We start from the raw sequence: 9759 nt of genomic DNA, 5'->3' as shown, positions 1-9759 counted from the left end.
GCATCTATATCTATTTTGCCATGATATTTGGGGGTTTTTATGGTTGTTTGAGACCCAAATCGAGTTAGGGGCTTAGATATGTTGTTGCCACTTCAGATCTATGGTTGGGTTAGTCCATTATGTCATAAAGCATCAGGAGATGAGTAGTTGGTGAAGCTCTTGTGTCCTTAAACCAAACCCTAATGTGTTTTGAGCCTAGATCTCTTTAGTTATACGTAAAGTTTGCAACTTTACGTAGGGATGGAGTTTTGGAAGTATGGATCTATGGATTGGAGTCCCTGCATGACTCAAAAGCCCTCTGCATGTTGGGAGATCTGAATGGAGTCGGTGAGTCCTTTGAGTGGACTCGGCGAGTACCATGAAGATGAGGAGGAACTCGACGAGTGGGATGAACAGCTCGTCGAGTCGGATGAAGATAGGCATGAACTCGACGAGTTGGATGAACAACTCGGCGAGTTGGATGAAGATTGCCGTGTGCTCGGCGAGTCTGTTCATAGACTCGGGGAGTCAGGTCGCGTGGTCCCAAACCCTTCGAGTTAAGTCTCGAGTTAGCGAGTCGAGCAAGGACTCAGTGAGTTGGACAGGACAGGAATCGGGAATCAGTAGACTCGGCGAGTCAGGGGCTGACTCGGCGAGTAGAGTCGCGAGTGGAAGGACTGTGGACTTATGAAATCGGCGAGTCAGTAGGGTGACTCGACGAGTAGGGTTGACCTGGAAGGTTGACTTTGACCAGGACTTTGACTTTGACCTGGGTTGACTTGGTTGTCTTTCGGGGGTCAGTTAGACTCAGTGTTGCTTTGATATTGTTAGCTCGGGAAGCAAGAAGAGCAGGAGTTCAGTCAGTGGACGGGTAGCGGTCAAAGGGTTTAGCAGCAGCAGTTTAGCAGTATCAGGTGAGTCTCCTCACTGTTTGTATGGGTCTAAGGCACTAATGACGAACCATTTAGAATATGCATGAAAGACCAGGGGGCGGCTCCTGGCATACAATATGTTATTATGGATGATAGGAAGACCCAGGGGTTAGCCCTAGGAAATATGTATGAAAGACCGGGAGGTGGCTCCTGGCGCATTGTATGCTATAGATATGAAAGACCAGAAGGTGGCTTCTGGCACACTGTATGCTGTTTAGCTAAGTAGAGTAGTATGTACAGTTGTCTTCGTGATACTTACATAGAAGACCAGGGGGTGGCCCTTGGCATTTGTCTGTAAGACTAGGGGGTGGCCCTTGGCACACGTCTGTAAGACCAGGGGGTGGCCCTTGGCACTTGTCTGTAAGACCCAGGGAGCGGCCTAGGCTTGACCAGGAAGACCACGTGCGGCCCGTGGCATAATGGCAAGACTATGTTTGGCACATAGCACCTTACTTGGTTATGGATAAGTCGGTTATGTATGGTTCTTGGCTATGAATGGTTTGTATGGTATGTGGTATCTGGGGAACTCACTAAGCTTCGTGCTTACGAATTTCAGTTTTGGTTTCAGGTACTTCCGGTAGCAGATGATGGAGCTCGGGATGATCGCATGGCACACACCATAGATTAGTCAGCCTGGGAATGTCTTACTCTGATAATGAACATGTGTTTTGAAAACTAATATTCAGTTTATGCTACCCAAGGGAATTGGATGAACTGGAAGGACCTTTATGACTATATATGTACACATGTTATATAACTAATATTTAAACGACCTTCGGACGAGTACCCGATATCCCGCCAGGCCACATCTCAAGCGCGAAAAGGAAATAGGGTGGGTAGCCTTCCTAAGTCTTTTAAACATTTCTTACATAACTATACATATAGAGGCATGCAATTTATAATATAAAAGCATAAATAAGTTTTGTAAAACCTTTGAACATAATTATTATCTTAAGAAAAGATCGACTTGATGTCAATCTATAAAACGGTTTGAAGTAAAACGATTTGGTAATAGCTTGGAGTAAAACGGATCGGAGTAAAATGGTTTGAAAAGGATCATACAGTGTGTAATGAACAGTTTAATAAGGATTTTTAAACATATAAAACATTTAAGAAAATCATTTGAAGAACCTGTTTGGTAAAACGGTTAATGTGTAGTAAATCATTTGAATGCTGCATATTAATCACATGTGATTGATATAATAACTAGCATAATTCTACTTATTAATCACATGTGATTGAAATAATAACTAGCATGATTCTACTTGTATCCCCCCATAAAACATTTAAAGCAGTTTAAAACATTAATTAAGGGGTATGAACTCACCTACAGTAAGTGATTGGAATTGAACGGACTGTTATCGTAAGGAAGGATCGGACAAGTGCTTGGTGTCAAGTGAAGACTTTAGACACACACAATGATCCTAATTACATATGAAGACATATGTATATAAATAATTAATGATTAAAACACTAATTATACAAGTATAAGCATTTTAATGCGAGGAAAACACTTTTGGTCAAGTGCTAGGAGGCAAATGGGTTGCGACAAAGGAGTGTAAGGCCTCGTATGGGAGTTTATGGTCAAAAGACCATATGTTTTGGAGTTTACGGCATAGGGGAGTAAACTCCTGGCCTTAAACTCTCTCTTAGGTCACAAAATGAAGCTTAACATTAATACAACTTAAGTGGTGAAGAGCTTCTAGTCTTAAACAAGTGTTTGGGTGGGTTTAAGGCCTTAAAATGGCCTTGCTTGATGTTCACGGCCCTGGGACCACTCCCCCATGAGTTTATGGCCATAAACTCATGGTAAGGAGTACCAATTGATGTTTTGAGGTTCCTAACTCTTCAAGGTTAAGATCTATGTTGGGTTCTAGGCATAAGGAAGGAATTAGGGTGTCATTTGACCCCTTTATAGGGGTTTACGGCCCAAGAACTTGTCTTGGCCATAAAATCCTTAATGCTTGTGATTCCTTATGTTTTCTAGGCTATAAACACTTTAGGGTATATGTCTAAATTCAAGCCTAAGCCTTAGGAAGTGTTTGTGGCATCAAAACACCCCTATCTAGAGTTTTCGGCCCATGAACCTTTTGGCCATGTGTTTGCGGCCGTGAACACCCCTAGGTGTTGGTATTTGGATTGTTTTGGGTCCTAGATACATCAAGGTAATGTGCTATGCTAGTCTCTTGGCCAAATGAAGGCATTTAGGGCATTTTAGCACTTAAACATGGAGTTCACGGCCCAAGAACTTCCTTGGCCGTGAACTCACTTCTAGCCATGATTCCTAATTGTTTTGTGGTCTGAAACATGTAATGGAGGCTTCTAGTTTGAGTTCCAAGGCTTTGAGGGGCATTGGGGCACTTTTAGCCCTTAAAATGGAGTTTACTCCCCAAGTGTTCTTGGGCGGTAAACTCCCAAATCTTGGGGTTTTGGTCCGATTTTGATGTTATAATACACAATCTAAGCTATATAATATAACTAGATCGAAGTACTCACAATTTGGGATAAAAACCCGAAGATCCGTGAGAGAGAATTTTGACTTTTCTCTAAATGGAAATGTAACTAATGAACCAATATGGTTCAGTTTCTCTATATATAGTCCTGGGATTTTTGGAAGAAAATATTTTTATTCTCGGAATGAACTCTAATATCATAGAGTATCGGAATAACAGTGTTGCATGGAACCCTAGTGCATCCACTCTCCTGATATCTCCTTAAGTGTAAATCCTGAAAAACTGCCAAACTTATACCCCAAGTCTGGAATTTCACTGTAATTGTTCTACTTCTATTGGCTTCAAATGGTTTGTACAGAATGGAAATTTCGGGTTGTCACACTTTGGGGGAACCCTCTAAGCTTTGGCTTACAATATAAGTTTCATGTTTCAGGTACTTCAGATGATCAGGGGAAAGCCTAGGCGTGATCGTACACATTTCAGTGATATGTTTGGGAGATCTTGTTACAATTTGGTATCGGAGCCTTGGTTTGAGAGAATTGGATGAGCCTTGGTTTGAGAGAATTGGATGAGCACTCATGTGAATCTTAACTCAAACTATGGATTTATAAAAGCTTTCAAGACGAATTTCAAAACTGATTTTAAACTGGTTTTCAAAATTGTTTCAAGGATGACAACAAGGATGAGATGTGTACAATCAGCCGGAGCAAGAAAGTATACCCCAAGATACCCACACTATCATATGTTATGATGTTTATGATAGAACTGCATGCTAGTGGCAAGTTAGGGATCTTCAGGAATTTCATGATAAAATTGCCTAATGTATGATGCCTAATAGCCTAGGAGGACTTTAAATATGTTAGACGAAATTGACATCATTACTGTAGTTACTTAGTGTGTCCATCATAGTTGTACATAAGTAAGATATATAGACTGAGAATGTTTGGTTTAGACTTATTTCTTGCTCCTTGTTTGGTTATGGGCTTAGGGTAGAATCAAGTATTCGACTGTCTATAGGATCCAACATTATGTATGATTAACATGAACGAGCGGATGCAAGGTTGGTGGAAGTTTCATGATTGAGTATGTGAGATACCAACCACATGAGGAGTGATTAGCCACTCTTGAGAGAGTGAGTATAGGATTTATGCATATCCTAGTTGTGGGTTTGTGTTCAGGTAGTTTGTGATGATCCATTGAGACAAATATGGGTAGGTATGGAAGGTAGTATGGGCTTGTACTACCAAAAGCACATGACCCATATGCGTAACAAGGAAGTCACAAAACCCAAGGGTTTAGCCTCTCTTTGATAATTGTAATAATATGAATTGTGGCATTTTCTGATATATTTTGGCTCATTTTCCGTATGGTGTTCACGAGAGGATCTGGTTCTGGAGCTGGTGGCCAGGATAGGCTAGGGTTGATAGATGATGACATTAGTGAATTGATTGCTAATGAGGTAGCTGCTTCTTTCTGGGGTGCCATCCCCGAGGTCCCTGGTTCTATCAAGACATCTATGATTGATCTATTTGATGAGCAGTATGTTGCTATGGCTAAGGTTGTTGCTACTGCAGTTACCGCAATCGTCGATGCTGTAGGAGATCGAGGAGGAGGTTCATTCCAGTATAGGGACTTCAGCAACATGAAGCCCTTAGAGTTCGATAGGGTCAAGGACTCAATCATTGTTGTTGAGTATAAAACTTGAATGATCGATTAGATTCAAACATGTACAAAATCAAAAACACAGAAAGAAGATCAAGTTGTATCGAATGATTAATTAGCACAGCCTTAGAAGAGCTCGATGAAGAACTGTTACTGTAAAGGCTATGTAGGGTTTACAATTTTGATGATTACAAGATACGGTGCATGCATACACTTTAAATAGTAAAACCCTAATAATAAATAAACGGGTGGACAGGCCCAACTCGGTATACAGAAACGGACTAAACAATAAATCCATAATTACGTAACATATACGACCCAACAATCTCCCCCTTTGCGTCAATTGAGGCAGGAGACCTTCATTGTGGAGTTTCCTTTTGAACTTCAAAAAGTTTGAGAATGATGCTCAACAAGACCTTGCGAACCTAGATATACCAAAGGATCATATCGAAGAAACACTTCTTATCCCCTTTACGGTTCCCTTTGATTTTATCCATAAAGTCCAAAATGTACTACATGCAAGAAGTGGAGTATATATGCTAATCAACAAGATAGAAACAAACTTTATGGAAATTAGCATCTATTCGATCTTTCATTTGAAAATCCATGCACCATCCTTCCTTTAGTATTTTCTCCAGCTTCATTTTGTCGAAATCTTTTGTAGTTTCCTTGGGGAACACAGTCGGCATCTTTCATAGAACTGTTGTGATTTCAACGTCCATTTTGCCAATCTATCGAATTTACAAAACTAACATTCACTTGAAATGAGCAACAATGGGTTCATACTTCTGTTCATCCTTGAGCAACATATTGAGCAACAAAATCCAATCATACGGGTTTAGGAAAGGTAGATCGACAAGTGTAAATTCACATACCTGACTCGTAGAACCTCTAACAACCTTAAAACGAGCATTTGGGTAGCTATCGATTTCAACTGGACCTGAAACCTTCACAACCGTTATCTTTTTCGCACTCCAGGTTTCATACTGAAGTTTCATGTGCTTTAAGTAGTAGGAGAAGAGCATATGGTCTGCACTATTGTCAGTCAGAGGAACGTTCGCAACTTTGACAAAGCTACGAAACTTGAAGGCTTTCGGTGTTATTGGAAGATCAAGTTGCGAATCTTGTGTGTTCTACAAGTTGAAAGATGCAACTGGCTCTAACCAATATTGGCTTGCAATGTCTACAGCCTCAATCATAATTTGCTCCAAAGTCCACAATTAGAATAAAAGCTTCTGGCTTTCCAAAGTGACTTGAGCTTCTCATTCAACTTTCTCTTTCTCTTATGCTTCTCTTACAATCTGATTATGTTCATCGATTTGAGCTTCACGAGCCTTCCTCCATTTCAGCATATGCTCATCAGGCTCATCTTCTTCACTATCGTCGATAAGCTTCTCTTTTCCTTTCAAACCCGAAGCTGCATTATCCTTCAGTTCGTTTTCTGACTTTGGCTTTATAGTTGGCTTGACAGTTATATCGGCTGGTTTCAGGGTTTCTTTCGTAGATTGCTTCACAATATCTCCCCTTTTTTTGGAAGTGAGCTTGACTCCGAAACACCCTCAAGCCTGTTTAGCATAGCGAACACATGCCTAAGTTTTTCAGCCAGATGTTTCTGAACCGTGATCGTAATCAGAGAGTCACGAGTCTCAATTATATCAGAGAGTAAAGCGTTCACATCTACAATACAACTCTTCATTGTAGCTTTTTCAAATAAGAGTTCGTTAATCTGCTGCTCAGCATGTGACAACTTGACATTTAGAACCTTTACTTTTTCTGTTTTGACTGTGAGCTGGTCCATTATTTTGCTCTCCATAGCCAAGTCTTCATGAAGCTTGTCTATTTTGGAAGAGATGGAGGAGTTGAGCTCGGAATTGTCAGATTGGATGCCAATGCGAACCTTTACTAAAGCATCCTTCTCTGTGTGAAGGGTTGATCCAAGATTGGTAATTACTGCATTCTCCTTCGTAGTATTTGTTTCAAATGAGTTTTGAAAAGTGCTCATAAAGGATCAAGCATCAGTGATTAGTTTATCGACTTTTTCGGTCGTTTCCTTACATACAGAAGCTGAAGCCTCAACAACTTGATTTGTTTAGTATAGTTTCGCAGAGTGTTCCTTTGTCACCGTTTCAAAGAAAGCCTTGACAATTTCTTGAGAGTAATCACCCCGAGAGGATGTTTTGGTGGACTCAATTAAGAAATCCAACTTTTCAGTTAGTGCCTGAACTGCCCTCTGGTGACCAGAGCTTCATCATCACTCTCTATCCGAATATTGAATGGACTGTAGGTAAACCCTCCAAAATGGTCTTCATCATCACCATAGACATTATCTGGATCATCTTGGCATAGAGGTGAGATGGGGGATGTAGAATGACCAAGAGTGGAACCTGAAGCACCTGCCCCTGCATCAGATGCGTTGACAGAAACTGGAGGTTCACTAGTGGTAGTGGTTGTGGTTGCTATTGAATCTGTAAATAGTGGGGTGGATTGTGCAACAGTAACTTGGGGTTGCGAAACACCCATAGGAGGACATGGTGCGATGGTAATGGGAGTGGTAGTGGTTATAGGAGAGTGAGGAGGAGAAAAACTTTGGAAAAAGTCATATTAAATTGACACAGATGTTGGCATTTGAAAAGTTACATTCCGGTTTGTTGTTTGCAGGCTCCGAAACTTAAGGGGTGTGAAGTAGCACCAATATCAAATTGTTCGTGGTGAACATTGTCTTGAACCTGAATATCCGAAATTGTGTTGGACTGCGAATCTTCATGGTCACTTGGCGTTGGACTTCGTGGTTTGCAAGCCACTCGCTTTACCTTCTTCTTGGGAGTTTGAGCTTGTTCGGATGGACCAACTTTCGCAGCTCTTTTCTTTCTGTCCTTCTTTGATTTGTCAGCCTCTTCAAGAATCTTTTGTACTACATCGGTCATTGGGTGAAGACCGGAGGCTAGTTAACTGCGATAGGTTCACAATACTTCACTTGTTGCAGGAACGTTGCGAAGCAGCGCCTTAGGGATGGAGCCGATGAATGAGAATCTTGAATTCTTTTCCAAGATGATGTTGGTGGTGTGAAAGATCTGAATAACGGCCATACTGTAACACTCAATGACCGAAATATTGAGCCGATCAATTGCCCTTTGAACCAAGAGAGTCCAGAAACGAGCACATGAAATATCGCTGTGTTGTGTAGTCGAAAGGGTACTCTGGACTAGTTGAGCCTAAAACTGTCACACCCCAAAACCGAGAACGGCGGAAACGTTCTGGGGCGGAGGACGTCATGTAAAGTATCACAACACGGTAATAGTAAACAAGCAAACAACATCATCCATTGCATTAAATATATAATTTTAATACAAGCGTGTTCTGTACAGTTATAGACACCAAAAATGTAAATCAAAATAAAGAGATGAGTCCTGAATGTGCTCCATCTTCCCAAAAGCTGGACTCGGTACCTGTCTACTGATGACCTGAGAATACAAGTTATTTTTGAAAGAGTTTATCAGCATTAAGCTGGTAAGTTCATAAGTATTTAGTATCGGTATTTGTATCAAAATGTTTGAACGTGATGTTGAAGTAAAAGTTGGTAATCATTTGTAACAAAAGTATATGAATGTTTGTAAGGTTTGTAAATGTTTGTAACTCCTAGAAAATCCTATATTTTCTACTAAAAGTAGCCTTCTACCAAGGCTTAACTGTTTTGGTGCGTTCGCTTCTTGTAAACGAGTGTAATTTTCCCAAGTATAACTATCATTATAAAATATAGTTTGTACATTAATGTTTAAGTGCAAAAATACCTAAATATATGTAAAGGGTGAATTAATGTAGTACTGTAGTGTTGTATTATAGGAACTACTACCGTACTAACTAACTTAAACCGGATTTGTATCAAGGTATCATGTGATTAATGGTACCATACTATCGACTGAGTAACAACGACAAATGTAGGTCGTAAATTGGTATGACGTTTGGCACCCGCAGACCTGCAGGTCCGGCTGTAGTTAGCAACAAGGTGTAGGATAGTCAATCTAGTATAGATCTATACGCAAACTCACAATCTCCCTCCAAGAGACTCTGGTTACAACTCGGGCCATGACATTTAACGCATGCTCCGATACAGTGGATCACATTTATGTAAATGTATGTATGTATATGTAATATATTGTTCCTGTTCTAGTATCGTTGTATATGTTCTCTTTCTAGTATAGTTGTATATGTTCTCCTTCTAGTATAGTTGTATATGGTCTCCTTCTAGTAATATCATGTATATGTTCTAGTAGTAATAAGTATTGACTTATGAATGAACTGACTCATTGATCTAGCAATAGTAATAGTATGACTCTGTGCTACCCCAATGGTAGCTTACTAATGATGTAACTAGTATGCATGAAAATGGAAGTATTTTTATGTCTATATATGTACACGTGATATATCTAATTAATATTGAAACGACCTTCGGACGACTACCCGATATCCCACCAGACCACATCCAAATCGAGGAAAAGGAAATAGGGCGGATGGCCTTCCTAAGCCTTTTAAACATTGCTTATATAAATATACATATACAGGCATGCAATTTATAATACGTGTAAGAAAGTTTAAATAAAAGTATTTGAGGAGTAAAAGGATTTGTAAAGCAGTTCGAAGTAAAATAGTTTGAACGATAATAAAATCATTGGTTTGTAGTTATTAATCACATGTGATGATGTAATAACTGTAAGTCTTTAACTTGTATTTCCCCC

This window comes from Lactuca serriola, chromosome 8 (assembly GCF_051521515.1).
Source record: "Lactuca serriola cultivar US96UC23 chromosome 8, Lser_US96UC23_V15, whole genome shotgun sequence".
Classification (NCBI taxonomy): Eukaryota; Viridiplantae; Streptophyta; class Magnoliopsida; order Asterales; family Asteraceae; genus Lactuca; species Lactuca serriola.
Note: the sequence above shows the minus strand (reverse complement) of the source record.